The sequence below is a fragment of the Cannabis sativa genome, chromosome 2 (assembly GCF_029168945.1).
Source record: "Cannabis sativa cultivar Pink pepper isolate KNU-18-1 chromosome 2, ASM2916894v1, whole genome shotgun sequence".
NCBI classification, from domain to species: domain Eukaryota; kingdom Viridiplantae; phylum Streptophyta; class Magnoliopsida; order Rosales; family Cannabaceae; genus Cannabis; species Cannabis sativa.
Window position 1 is genome coordinate 65,240,280 of NC_083602.1, and position 16,035 is coordinate 65,256,314.

The window sequence follows — 16,035 nt, forward strand, 5'->3', positions numbered from 1 at the left end:
GGACCAAAACTTTTGATTCATATGATCACAATCACATTCCACTGTGTTGACGATACTGTAATTGTGAATAAACATATGATCTGGATTTAACTGATTCTGTGTGTAAATGTAATAAACATATTTAAACCATTAGCATGTAGAATTCATGCAAACATCAATCACTTCAAATTTCTTATATTGATAACTAATCAGATTGTAAAGAGTTTTATTTAGGGCATAAAACCCAACAAACTCCCACTTGCACTAATATAAAACAAACTGTGCAAATAGGTCAATCTGATGTCTTGATCTTCAGATCAAGTGTAGTATATTTGAATCCACCCAAACTTCTGGAACTAGTTCATAAAAACTCTTATGAAACATCCTTTACTATATGCTTTACTCATCAAGGGATACTGAAATCTTTTACTGTTTGAAAAGTACATCTGAATTAACAGAAGACATATCTCTGATATTTTAAAATATGTAATTGAGATAATACAATGTAGACTTATCTTCAGTGATATAACTTTCTTGGATTTCGAATACACAAAGTTATATTTCTTCTCTGGTAGAGCTTGAATTATTATACAATAATTCCTCCACCCCCAAAGTAAGCACCATCTCAAGAATTTTGAAATTAGATGGTGAGATTCAAAGACAACTGATACATAGCTCCTTAATATCTAACATATAAATCACTTTCATAAATCCTTCTTGAATATCTTCTAATGTTCCCTATTTGATTACATCTCAGATAGCTCCCACTCAATAGCAGATGTCTAGTTAAATAATACTTTTAACCTCTGATTGTTTGGAGAGTTACCTAGTTGTGACTTTTGTATTAGTCTGAAACATTAAGTTAAGACTAAGTCATCAACATAGCAGACTAGTATTTGAAGTAAAAATTACATGCCAGAGATAAAGTAATCAAAATTAAGATACCATAAAATTTTATGAGGATTAAGAATTCTAGATTCAAGTCATTCGAATGGACTGAACTAGAGTTCTTTATCTTATTCTCATAATTCTGATAAGCTATTCCTATCCATGTGAATGGTTAGATTTGCTTTTCAGTGGTGTTCTTAAGTATCTATCACAAGTATCAACCTAATGAAGATGGGTATAGAACTTTAAAATTCTCCCACTCAATTAAGGTAGTGTGAAACTTTAACAAAGAACTTTCAAAGGTATCAAACTTTTACTTACAACAGTAAAATCGAAATGAAACATACAATCAAGATCAAGAATTTATATTGACAATAGCTGACTCATTATATTACTTCCATGTTTAAAGAAGATATGTGTTACATAGGGAATTGTGGAATAGACTCCACCCCTAAGAATATACATATAGGGTACTTGTGGATAACCTCCACCCCTAAGTATATAGAGATTATGATCCATTCCTAAAGGTTGTAAAGATCATGATTCTATAAGTGTGATAGAGTTTATGTGGAGTTGAATACTATCCAGATTTCATTAGATATAAAAGATCGTTGAACTGCATAGTTTTCTTAACTTTTATCCACCCCTATCAGATCCAAAGATCCTTTTATTAAACAAATTCTTAATAATTGTATTAGAATTAACAATTATTAATAAACATAGAAATAATTTCTAGTGTTTATTTAATATAACTCTATGAAGAGTTGTAAATATTATAGAATTTGCATCAATAATAAAAACACTTACACATACAAAAATACAAATATAATGTGGTAATAATTGATGAAGATAAATTAAATGAAGCTCAATCTCATAATTTGCAATATTGATTTCGAAAATTAGAAACTTTATTAATAATAAAATAAAAAAAAATGTATTGCAACAATATAAGAAAAACAGGGATAAATATCCCTAACTAAAATTTGAAATCCAAATTGTCTTTAAACTAAAACAATTAATTCAAAAATAAATTGAAGAGCTTCATCTTCATCTGGACGATTTCACCCTTTTATCCAGCTTTCTGATCCAACTCATCTGAGTTCAAGTAGCTTGGCCTATAAGAAGAAGAATACAAATAAACAAAGTTAGTCCAGAATCATAAATCCAATTGGATAATAATTCACTAAAACTCTTAAAGTTTATAAATGGAAATACCTTGTTTCTTTGCAAGAAGTTTAGGACACTGGGGTTTCCAATGACCTTTCTCATTGCAGTAGAAACACTTTCCTTTAAGTGTAGCATCACCAGAAGGAGCAGCCTTTTTATTCTTCATGGCTTTAGTTCGCTTCTTGGTGTTGTTCCACTTCCTCTTCGATTTGGGCTTTGAAGCAGAGGCAACATTTGCTTCAGGTTTCATCGTTCCATTACCATTTCCAGGATTATGAGGTTTGCTCCCTTTCTTCTTGGGTCCTCCAATCAAATTTTCATAAGTTTGAAGGTCATTGACTAATTCATGAAAGTCAATTTCCTTCTTATTCATGACATAATTTGAAGTGTATGGTAGAAATGCTGGAGTTAGGCTATTCAAGATAAGACTTACTTGAGTAGCACTATCCATTTCAGCACCATGATCCTGGGCTTCTTGGAAATAACTTGACATTAGGAGAACATGGTCACGCACGTTTTGATGAGGTTTCATCCGTGCATTAATGTACTTCTTAGTCGCGTCAAAGCGTGACTGAAGTGATGCCTTACCGAATAGCTCGTTTAACTTTGTCATAACTTCGTCATAACTTCAGCAGCCTTCTCGGTTTTAGAAAACCGAGTTTTGAGGGTGTCAACCATGCTAGAAAGCATAAAGTATAGAGCTTTGTCATTTGCTTTCTGCCAACGCTCATACTTTTCTTTCACAGCTTTGGAAGCATTGTCCCCAGGCACTTCAGGTGACGGCTCAGTTAAAACAAACAAGGCACTTTCTCCTATGAGAGCAATATTAATGTTCTCATTCCACTTATTAAAGTTAGATCCATTAAGCTTATTTTCAGTCAACAGTGATAACATGGGATTCATTTTGATAATACAGGATACTACAAAATAATAGAAATCAACAAATAGAAATTAATAATGGTTTAACACAAGATCAATTCAGAAATTATAAGCACATAGCAAGTAGGAATGATATGAGAAAATACTTAAAAAAATCAATCCTAAATAATTTCCAAGGTTTTTCAACAAACTGATATCAGTGTCTTGTTTAGGCGAGAGTCAAAGCTACCATCCATTGAATAGAGTTGTCAGCTCATCTAAAATGTTAAACATTCTAGCAACCTTTCATTCGATCAAGATTGGAATCCACCGTTGTCCCGTTTAGGCGAGAGTCAAGGCTATTCTATCTTATGAGCTTCCACCATTGTTTCACAATTTGCAAGTCAAATATGATCGCCACCATTAGGGTGATCTATACCATATAAAACACTTACAAACCACTTATCATGCGAGATTAAACGGTGCAAAATTGCTAATGAACGTTCCTCCATTAGGGAGGATTACTCACTAAAACAAACGCGATGTAAAACCCACAATGGAGATCGAATATCTTAATAATGATAAAGCTCATTCTTTAAAATGTATTTTCTTTATTATTCTAATAAATAAATTCTCATTAAATTCGAAATTAAGAATTGAAATTCAAAAATAAGAATTTAATATAATATTTATAAAATTATACTTAGATGGTGATTGAAATAAAATTAATTATTTCCATCTTAGTAATAATCTTAAATATAAATATTAAGGAAATTAATTTAAGTTGAATTAAATTAAATAATTAGCAACTTAAAAATTTCCTTTGAGAATATATTTATTGAGTTCGAAAATTTAAAGTATATAAAAGAAATATACAAATTTCGAAAAATAATAAAAATTAGAAAAGAAATACTTCAAGCAAAAATATCACCTATCTAGATTTTCTTTTGACTAATTAATTCAATTTCTAATAATATATATATTTTAAATTTCTTTTATTTTAAATTAATCAATATTTGAAAAAATCATTGATTTAAGTTGGCCCAAGAATTAATTAAAATAAATAATTAATTTACAACTCAATCTATTTTTCAAAAAAAAATTCAAAAATATTGCATAAATAAAATGCCATTTTTCCGAAATTGATTAATAAAATAAAGGAAAAATATATATTGAAAATTATTTAAATTTAAGTTGAAAATTTAAATTTCAACCTAAAAATAATTTTCTATTTAATTAAGTGTCATGAAAAATCAATAAATATTCAAGTATCATGATTAAAATCAACTTAGATATTTAGATTTTTCAAGTTAATTAAATGTATTAAATTCAAGAAATAATAATTAAGTGTAGAGAAGGCTTAATTATTTATTTCTAGTTTAATACTAGGAAAAATATACTTAATAAAATTGTACCAAAATTAATTATTTAAATAATTAATTTCACATAGTATAATATTTTCCTATTTAAATATTATAAATAATAAGTAGTCTAGAAATTACTATCTAGAAAATATCTTATTTGACTAAGTATCTTTTCAACAAAAATTTGAAAAATATCTAATTTAAGTTATATAGAAAAAATCTAAAACTTAAATAATTTCAAATTTAGATTTAATTAAATATCAAAAATTAAGTTATAACCACTTAATTTGAAGATATCTTTTTAAGTTAATATTCGAAAAGATATTAACCTAAAAAATATCTAAAATATTCCATTTTAAGTTAATATTCGAAAAAGATATTAACTTAAAAAATATCTTAAGAATCTTTAATAATTAATGCCTAGGATTCCTCAACTTAATTTAAAATTTAAATAAAATATTCAAATTTAAGTTAGATAAGAAAAATCAGTTGATACAACTAATTTATAACTTAAATAGGAATATTTAATTAAATAAGCTCCAGAAAGAATCTTAGTTAGTTAAAATTCTATATTTAATTAAATACAAGAAAAATACAAATAGTTTGTCTAGAAATAATATCTAAAACTAAAAGTGTTTTTCTTAAAATTAACTTTAAAATATTACAATGAAAATAAATTTCCATATATTTTAAAAGTTAATTATGTTGCTAATTCAATTTTATTAGGTCAAACTAATATAATTAACCTAGTACAGTTATTTAAATCAGGCAAATGGGCCTTCACAATTGGGGTAGTTCATGTGAGGGGGTGTTGTGTTCAGTATGTCGTACCCACTTCTATGGCTCCCAACTCTCACACAAGGCCCAAAAGAGAGGAATTTAACCTTAATAAGAACAACTGTTATTAATTGAATAGGTCCAATAACTAGATGGACCTAAATAAAATCTATCATGGTGTGACATTTTATTTAGCAACAACCTATATGCATCTATATTAAAACAAAATAAACATATAGGCTCACACAGACACACTTTGGATGGATCCTATCATGTTGCTAGGTCATACACAGATGAAAGAAGATTGTAAAATTTACCTGTTACAAATTATTAACTAGACCAAGGGAGCCATCAGATCATTAGATCTGGCAAAAAGTAACCATGGCTATCCAGCTAACCTTGTTGCAGAAGTATGTGGTTATAGCTTGTGTGTAGGTTTTTAAAACCTATTATTACTTGATAATAAAATAAATGTTTTAATTTTCGAAAAATAAAATTTTAAAAAAATATATATTTAATTTCGAAAATAAAATAAAAAAAATAATAAATTTAAATTTCGAAATTATTTAAAAAATAAATATTTAAAATTAAACCTACTATTTTGAAAAATTAGGTTTCAACCAACCTAAATATCATTTCAAAAATTTGCTAACTACTTTTAAAAATTAAATGTTATTTTAAAAATAAAAATTAAATAAAAATTAGAAAAGATAAATTAAATATCTTTTTCAGATTTTAAATTTAATTTGAATAAATAAAATAACAAAATTTAAAAGTTAGCAAAATATCTTACATCTATTTAAAATTACATGATTATAGTTATCTTATTTTAAATTTGAATAAGGTCAAATTATTTAAAAAGATTTAATTTAAAAAATAGTTAAAATCTGACCTTAAATTTAAAAATAAGATAAGATATAATCAAATTTAAAAAATAAGATAGATAATTAAGCAATAAGATAGATATTTACTATTTTAAAATTCAAATTACACTAATATCTTGAGTTAAATTTAAAAAATATTAAATTAATTCATAATGATAATTAGAATTGAATTAGGAATAGTAAATATATAAATATAAAACTACACAAAAAATCGGAAATTAATTCCATGAAAAAGCATGAAAAAATGAAGAAAAACGAAAAAATTGTGAGTTGTACGGACAGTTTTCGCGATCGCAGGAAAATTTCAGCACAACTCCGATTTTTTTCGAATCTTCAAAAAATCATAACTAATTCAAATTAAATCGAAATTGAGTTCTGTAAAAAAGTAACTTGCTTAATTTTTTTCCATACTATCCAATAAAAATGATTCCAGAAACAAAATCGCAATTATTTTTCATGAAAATTCACAAACATCAATCAATCATCAAATAACACTCAATACAACATGATACCATCCATAAACAAACAAACAATCGTTTTAAAGTCTAAATTTCTTGCAAGTAAATCAATTAACCTGGCTCTGATACCAATTGTTGGAATTTATTTTACCAGGATCTTAGATCTACTAACAAGTATGTTGTTTAAACACCCTAAATATGAACTTTCTAAACGATAAATTAAACACATATAAAGTTAAGAAAACCTTACATTGATGCAGCAGAATTAATGTCTCCTTCTACTCAGATCTCTAACCCTTGTATCCTTTCTGTAGCAGAGTATAATCAAGATCTGAGCCCGAATGTCCTTCTTCTTCAAGTTTGATCCTTCACAGTCTTCCAATCTATGATTGAGTTACTGCTTGCTGTGTGTGGGCACTTACTCTCTCACTAGGGTTCGAAATTGATGAAGGAGAAAAGAGAATAGGGATTTCGGCCAGGTATAGAAAGTGGGGAAGGCTCAGTTTTTCTGAAGAGAGAAATTTCTGTCAGAAAAGGTTATAGGAAACTTGTTATTTGACTGAGCCATCACTTTCTATTTATAGGCAACTACTAGGTTTAGGTTAAGAATTATTTGGCATTAAAATAATGAAAAAATTAATTTGAAAAACCCTTAATTAGTGGCCGACCATGGTGTTGTATTGGGCCCCACTTGTTTTTGCAGTTTTATCAAATTTTATCTCTATTTTCTCAAAAACGCCAATTTTCCAATTCTAACCTTTTAAATGCCAAAACTAATTATTTAATAACTAAAATAGATTATTAAATAATATTGTCATTTAATTTAATTATTAATTAGACATATAAAGTCCATTAATAAATAAATAAACCTATAAACTCTTTTCTTTACAATTTCACCCTTGCTTAGTGAAAATTCATAAAATTAGACATAGTCTAACTTTAGAATTATAATTGATCAATCACGAATCAATTAATGAGTCTTACAAGCAGAATGTTCTTAACTAGAATGGGGACCATGGATCTATATGCTGAGCTTCCAATAAGTGAACCAAATTTACCAAGTAAATTCCTACTTATTGATTCTTCGTTGAATCCACTCTTAGAACTTAGAATTGCACTCTCAGACTTATATAGAGCATATTGTATGTTCCACGATATCAATATGCTATCTCATTTAACCATTGTTATAATCTTATTGTGATTTAAAGATCCTCTATATAGATGATCTACATCGAGATGGGATTTCTTTACCGTTCTCACCCCTCAATGTATTTTGCCCCTTAAAATACTTAGCTACCTGTAAATGGTGTTTAGTGATCTAATAATTAGTCAGTTAAACAAGAGCTCATCCATTTACTTCTATTTTCTAAGCTTGAAGGGAATCATCACTTGACTTCTATACACCAGTAGAAGCTATAGATTCCATATTTATGTTCAGCACTCCCACTCAATCATACTATCATGTTTCCAAAATATACGTATCACCCTGACCCAAAAGTAGGCTTAACTAATAAATCTAAGAACATGAATAACACTCCTAAGTTGAGCCTAAGCATATCAGGATTTAGATTCTTTTAATCTTAAGATCAACTACTGATATTGACTTGGAAAGATATGTATAACGGTAAGTTTGTAATATCTTAACTTAGTTGCAATATCGGTCCAGTCCAATGTATACTCCATACATTCGAAACTATTATACTTTACTAATGTCCTGGAAAGAACATAACACTTACTCCAAGTGTAAGTACACATCATCGCTGATTATCACATTAGTGTAAATCCAAAAACACTGATGAAACAGGGACCAAAACTTTTGATTCATATGATCACAATCACATTCCACTTTGTTGACGATACTGTAATTGTGAATAAACATATGATCTGGATTTAACTGATTCTGTGTGTAAATGTAATAAACATATTTAAACCATTAGAATGTAGAATTCATGCAAACATCAATCACTTCAAATTTCTTATATTGATAACTAATCAGATTGTAAAGAGTTTTATTTAGGGCATAAAACCCAACAGATATACGCTTGGTCATCAATCCATCTCAAAAATTCGCGTCTCTATTGAGCGAACACATCGCAATCAACAGTGTGTGGTTCTTCAATTTAGCCGACTTGGCAGACAACCTCCCTAAGTCTTGCTAACTCGAGATCTTCTCCCAAGTCTACATGGGGCTCGCCAATAGCAGGCTTGTCAATTCCTAGCCCTATTTCTCCAGCATAGTTTTAGGGACGAGGTCTAGTTGTTGTTCCTTGGGCTGCTCCATGTGGGTCCTTCCTTCAGTGGGAGATGCTTGTGGAGGGTCTTCCTTGGGAGGCAAGGGCTGATTGTTCAGATCCACTGAGATGTTTATGCCGACCTGGCCAGCTGTAATGGCCAGATTCGTGGTACTTGCTAAGATGACGAGATTGACCACATCTGCAGGGTTCATGGAAATTCCAATCGTGAATAGAACATGAACATCGGGATTTGTAGTCAAAGGATCTTAAGGGAGACCCAATGAGGTAGAGGCTCTACCTGGAGTTCTCCTCATGTTAACCATGGCATTTGATCAGATACAATATTAACTCGCTCTTAATGAAAGCACTAAATTGTTGACCACAGATTTGGCCAACCGACAGTGGATTCGTATTTAATACTAATGCTTGCCACGTGTTACATAATAATAACAACAAAGTAAATGAACACATGATTTTATAGAGGTTTGGCCCCCTTAGTTAGCGAGTAATGACCTACTCCCCTTTTAGTTGTATTAATACTGAGAGGTAATACTACTCAAATCACTATAGTGATGGGATCTGTAGTAGCTCTCTTAAGGTTACAATGTAAGAATCAGAGTTGGCAAATCTCATGTATAAGTATAACAGTGGGCGTGTGAGAGAGAGATGAGCTATCAGACTTATAGCTAGGATTTTTCACTTAGGTCTTTAGAGTTTGAGTAAGGAACTTTATATAGGAGAGCTTACCCCCTTCAAATCCCTTAGAAATAGATAAAAGTGACTTAAATGCCCCTCGAAAAATAGATATTTTCCCTCTATTTTTGTAGGCTATTAAGGCCCAATCTGTAATCTAGCTTGCTATCTACGTGTGAAGTTGTGCACCAAAATCCTGCTAGGCCAAAAGCTGGTCGGCTATACATTTGCAAGATGCATGCTGGCTGGCCATAGGGCTGGCCAGGGGTGGCCGGCCAGCCCCCTTGAGGTGGATGAATCGTCACCTTGTCATCCCACTTAAGTATTCAGACTTCTCATTGGTTGAAGTGCTGAGTAGATGACTTGGCCTTCTTCTTAGCGAGCTGTACTGCCACATGGCATTGATGTTGGCCACGTTAACATGTCACGTCAGGTGGGTAAAAATCGAGATAACATTTCTTATGCCCCAAATTGGCTTACATTATTTCTAAAAAATAATAACAGCAAAACCTACAACAATTATATCATATAATTAACAATTCATCACTTCTCATACATTCACAATAAAATTACCATCCATTCACATACATATCTCATATATATAAATACATAAAACCCATACAACATTTAATGTATACACATTCATGGAACTACTTTGATACCAATTGTTTATTTTTATTGTACTAAATCAGGTACGCAGTGGAAGAGTTTCGTATTATCTGATTATCATAATACCATATCTTAATAGATCTCTGCATGTCTGTACATTAAATCAAAACAGTAAAAGGAATAATTTAAAGTATATATCCTCAAAACTTCTCGTAAGTTGTATTCCCTAATCCCATTGATGAAGAATTATTTCAATTTGGACTCACACTAGTGTCTTCTAAATCGATCCTCCACACACAAGGAATAGTGTGGACTACGGAAATGAAAGAAGTCTACCGAAAGCCCTTGGTACTTGTCTAATCAATTACTATGATAGCTTCAATATTTCATTAGGATAAAGTGTATACATTTTTTTGAGTTCTCAACACATGAGCAAGAACAATTGAGAGAAATAACAGTTCAGAAGGAGTGAGAAGTGTTCTCAAATTTTATGTTCTGATTTCTCAAATCAGACTCCTATTTATAGTAGTTAAATCCTTTTAATTAAATCATATTTAATTATTTAAATAAATAAATATCTATGACCGAATTCGATTACTTATATTTATGAGAGAATATCTTAACAATCTTGAAATATCTATAACCACTTTTCAAAATTAGATATTTGCCTAATTGAATTAATTAAATAATAAATTAACCCAAAAAGATAAATCCCATAAGGATAGGAACAATCATAGGAGCCTACCATTGTCTTTAGGACAAGGTTGATGTCTTCTGTCCTAACAACTTTTGTCTTGACAAATGTTGTCTCGAAAAATTTTATCTTAACAAATTTTGTCTTTTCCCTTTTTAATTAATATTAAAAATTTTATTCATTTATTAAAAATTAAATAATTACTATTTTGCCAATTTAAAATAGAATTTTCGAATATATTTATACAACTCTTTATCCCCTACCCTTGACATTGACAATATTTCAAGGTGGCGATTTGGGGACCATGGACCTATAATTCTAAGCTCCAATAAACTAGATTATTTATTGATTCTCATCAACCAAATAATCTCTTGTTTATTAATTCCATGATTACTTTACTATAAATAAGAAATTGTACTCTTAGTAATTATAGAATTATATTAACTGAGTTTAACTGTAGTATCCATTGATATATCAATTCCAGTGATTAGCCCTCCATTTGTTGGTTTATAATTAGTTTTGGTCAAAATACTATTTTACCCTTCTAGTTTCTTCTTTATCCTTTAGTACCATTAATTCACTAGTGGAAGTATAATTCAAGATTCCGTCTGAATTTTGTGCACATCATTCCAATTCCATAATTAACACTTAAAGGGAACCAACATTCGATTTGTTAGAAAAGTCAGGATTTCATAATTGTACATCTTGTTCCTAGCCATCCATGTTATTAGATTCCCAAAATAGAACTTTTAAGAATCATTTTCTTTGAGAAACTTAAACAAGTGAATCAAAGAAACTAATAACATGAACATGAGTTCATGATAACTCAAGATTTAGACCAGTCTACTATTGATCATCGTTATGATATGAATTAGGTCTTTAAAATAAACGACATATTAATAAAGACAACTTCATTCATATCAGTCCTTGTCATATATAATATCTATTATGTACAACACCTTCACTTAGATGTCTCACTACATTAGTAATCCAAACCAAGATTACTTGCACCGTAGAACAGACATCAGTGAATCGTACTATCAACTATTGATTAAAGATTCTATAACTGTAATATGTTGTTGACTATTTTAAACATAGCTAAGTGGTCAGAATTCTCTGTACAGCTATAAGCAACAACCTCATATATGATTAAAGATTTTTTCGATATTTAATAAACTATTCAATAATAACTTAACGTTCACACATATATCAAATGTTTAACACTTTATTTAATAATCAGGAATGTCTTTACTAGCTTTTTAGGGTATAAACCCTAACACGCTATTCATACCAGGAACCTTAAATTCAGACAGGATGCCACCAGGCATCTTATCAACGATAAAGAACTCGGAAGGCTTGAAAGGAACCTTTGAAGGCATCCTAGCTACACCCTAGACTTTTGGAGACAGAATCTTTGAAAAGTGGTATGTGCTGGGAGATTTGGTGCTGTGATGGATGTTAAAAACCAAGTAAAACTCTACAGCCAAAGGAAAATGACCTTTCGCCCCTTTGAAGGCAATGGCGAAACACGTCAGTATTACATAATCCATTGGGGTGAGTTGGAGAGGGGCGATGATAAAGTAAGCAAGTATTTCAACAAAAAAATGGATGGAGAGAGGTAAGGTGGCGCCAGTCGCCATAATGTATCTACTGAAGGCTACCCCCCCCCCCTTAGTGGGGGTGATAGCAAGCTCATCTTGCCAGGCCTTGCGCAAAGTTAGACCGTTGGTAGCGCGCACCTTGAAGGTGTCCATCACCCTGTGAATGCCATCAGCGGACATAGTACTCTTGATATCTGAAGAGATAGAGGATACCTCATTAGGCAATGGAGGGATGTAGCAGATAGGAGGGAGTACGCCCGTATGATGTGGTAGAAGACACTAGTTATTTGGGTAGAGTCATACCTACAGACATATAAAAGTTATCATAAGCACGAGCCACATGTTTTCTATTTCTTTTAGGCCTCTTACAAGCTCAGGCCTTGACCCTGGGCACTCTCGGGAGCAAGAGGGTGCCAAACGTGACTCCCTATTCCTCGCCCAAAGAAGGCCTGATAGCCTCTAAAGAGGAAAGAACGTCAGGCACAGGAGGAAGGGAACTCTCAAGGAATCTCATATGGGTTTAAGATTCAACAAATGAATCTCTAAGCCTAGAAAGATACACGCCAGAGTCAGTAACCAAATAATGTTGTTCTCCTTTCAAAATTGAATGGATTTCAGCTTAAATCCTCTCAATGCGCTCTCTACAAGTAATAATGTGTTTAAAGTGATTGGCCCTCTCAGACATTAGCCTAGCGTATCTAGCATATGGGTCCTCTTAAGTGTCCTTCAAATCAGAGGATAAAATGTCAATGATATCAGTCGTCGGAAACATCTCTTTTTGGAGTTGCTCCCAAATGGGACTTAGAACTAAAAAATTCAAAGAGACATGATGCCTTGAAACCCCTATCTAAAAGTTGAAATCAAGGCATTGAGCTCACTAGACATTATTACATTGGGTTGTAGGCCCCTACAGGGATGTAGGTGTGCAAACCGACACCACAAAGGTAACATACAAACCACGACTGCTAGTATAATAGACACGTAGTGTAGAGGTAACGAAAATGGAAGAGATAGAGATAATCGTGGTACCTCTTGAAGCAGGAAAGATCACAAAGAAAGGGCAATTCACTCTAGAGTGAGTAAGGATGCATGTTATCCAGATCAAAATGCAAGCGTTAAGACGCCACTCCAGGGTCAAAGGTAACACAAGCCAAGTAAGGCGAAGACAAGGGTAGAAAATATCCAAGTATATTCAAGTATGTATGAAAAAATAAAAATAGATGTGTATGCCTAAATAAGAGAAATAAAAGTGGAAAAAGTAACCTGGGGAAGGATCAAAGACCTCTTGGAAAAAGTGAGGAGGATTTGCCACTACACCAAGGTGATGTTCTGACGTAAAAATTCAAGCAAGGGAGGCCCCCTATATATAGTGGGCACATCCTCGATAAACGTGAAGAAGATAATGATCACACTGCAACAAGGAAAATTCCCCAATTCACTTAGTCTACCAGAAAACTTAAAGAATTCTTGTAAACTGGGGCCAAGTGTTAACCCCAAAAATTAGCGTTGTTAACTCTCTACATTTGTTGCCTCGTAACTAAATGATTAACAAGGACATATTCGATTCCCCTACTCACTTGACGTATATCTCTCAAAGTCACCAACAATACTAATGAGCCTTGGGGGACACCCGAGCAGATCCTAGATTAGCTCCGCAAGTTATGTCTGTGTGCGGGGGTGTGAGATGGGGGCTTGCATGCAAGCCCATGTGAGTGCTCACATGCGAGCATGCATGAGTGTGTGTGTGCATCTGGGTGTAGGGGTGCAAGACGAGGGGCTCGCATGCGAGCGTGCGTATGTGTGTGTGCGGATGCAGGGGTGCAAGACGAGGGGCTCACATGCGAGCGCGTGTGTGTGTGTGTGTGCGGATGCAAGGGTGCAAGATGAGGGGCTCGCATGTGAGCATGGGTATGTGTGTGGAGATGCAAGGGTGCGAGGAAAGGGGCTCGCATGCGAGCGTGCATGTGTGTGCAGATGCAGGGGTGCGAGACAAGGGGCTCGCATGCGAGCGTGCGTGCGTGTGTGTGTGTGTGTGGGTGCAGGGGTGCGAGACGAGAGGCTCGCTTGCGAGCCCATGGGGGGGCTCGCATGCATGCATGTGTGTGTGCGCAGGCAAGTCCATTAGCATGAAGGTGCTGTGTAGTGCCAAGTGTGTTGTTTTGTGAAGAGGGCTTAAGGTGAAATTTGAATACACTTTAAAGAGAATGTCGTTAGAGGGGGAATCAAAGGACAAGGTGTGCGAATGAGAAGCGTACAACCACGCCCATGCAAGCTCTGAAAGCAAGGAGGTATGAGTAGTGGAGGCAATGCACCTGCAAGGTTTGAGGACCCGACCGAGGGTACACTGAGTCACACCTCTGCAGTCAGGGACTACCTTTGCGACTGGGGACCACCTGACACCAGAAAAAGGCACGAGGCTCAAGACCACCTCCTGTACCAGCAATTTGCAGTCCGAAAGCGACAACTTGTCTACTTAGGACCACAGTGTAACTCAGGCCATTAGAGCCTATAAATTCCCCATTCTCAAGTGTGAGAGAGGGTTGGAAAATCAATTGTGTAACTCAGACATTGAATGCAATAGAGAGAAAACATTCATCCATTAATACTTGTATATCTTTTCATCTTCATCATCATCATCTTATTTCTCGGTTTAACTTAGATTTTACAACCACTAAGTTAGTTGATGTTAACAGAAAATATAAATGATGTCATTGTAAGTTATTTTTTTTTTGGTATTTTTTCACTCTAATAATAATCATGAATTAAAAAATGTCAAAAATATATCCGTTCAAAATGCTCTTAGAGCATCTTTAATAGTAAAACTTTAGAGGATGCTTGGTGAGGTGAACATATTATATGACAAAATATTGAGATGCTATACCATTTGAGAGAAAAAAAATACAATTCTAAAAATTTGCATGGATGCTATTCATTTTTTTAATAAAAAATTGAAGCTAAAAAGTTACTGTAGTTAAAAATTAAAATATATATTAAATAATAATGTGTAAGATCATAATTATAGTATTTTGAAAAAATGTTATACATTAGAGTGTTTTTAAAAATAAGTGTGCCAAAAATAATATCGAAGATAAATAAAATAAAATATTATATTTTTAGATGATGTGTAAATTTTTAACATCCTTAAAAGATACTACCATTTAATTTAGGGCCAAGATGCAAAATGACTCCAAATCTAACAATTAAGTTAATAAATGTCCATTTTTATAAAAAATTAATAAAATTTCCATTCAGTTAAAAATTTGATGATGAAATTACAATTATAACCTTAAATAATTAAGTGTTTGGTATAATTATTTTGTACAATAGTATATCGTTTTTATGTGCAATAGTATATTAAAAAAAACTGAAAGGTAGTATATTAGTTTAAGATTGTGTATGTTATTTTAATGTGCTATGATATATAATGAACGAAAGACGGAAATTAAAAAAATGTAAAATATTAGTTTAAGTTTGAGGTATAGTTATATTTCACTAGGAAGTATTATCTTTATGTTCATTAGTATATCATGGAGGAAAGGAAACGAAAAAAAATGGAATATTAAATTAAGTTTTTGGTACGTATAATTTTTTTATTTTATTATATTAATTTTTCATTATAGTATTTCTCCTTATGATTGTATTATATATTTTGTGTATACTATTATATATCTTGGAGAAAAAATCTCATTTAAAAGTATATTTATTTAAGTTTGTGGTATATTCATATTGATCTTAGGTATATCGTTTGTATGTGATATATATAATATATCGTGATGGAAAGAAAGAAAAAAAAATTGAATATTAATTTAAATTTGACGTATATATAATT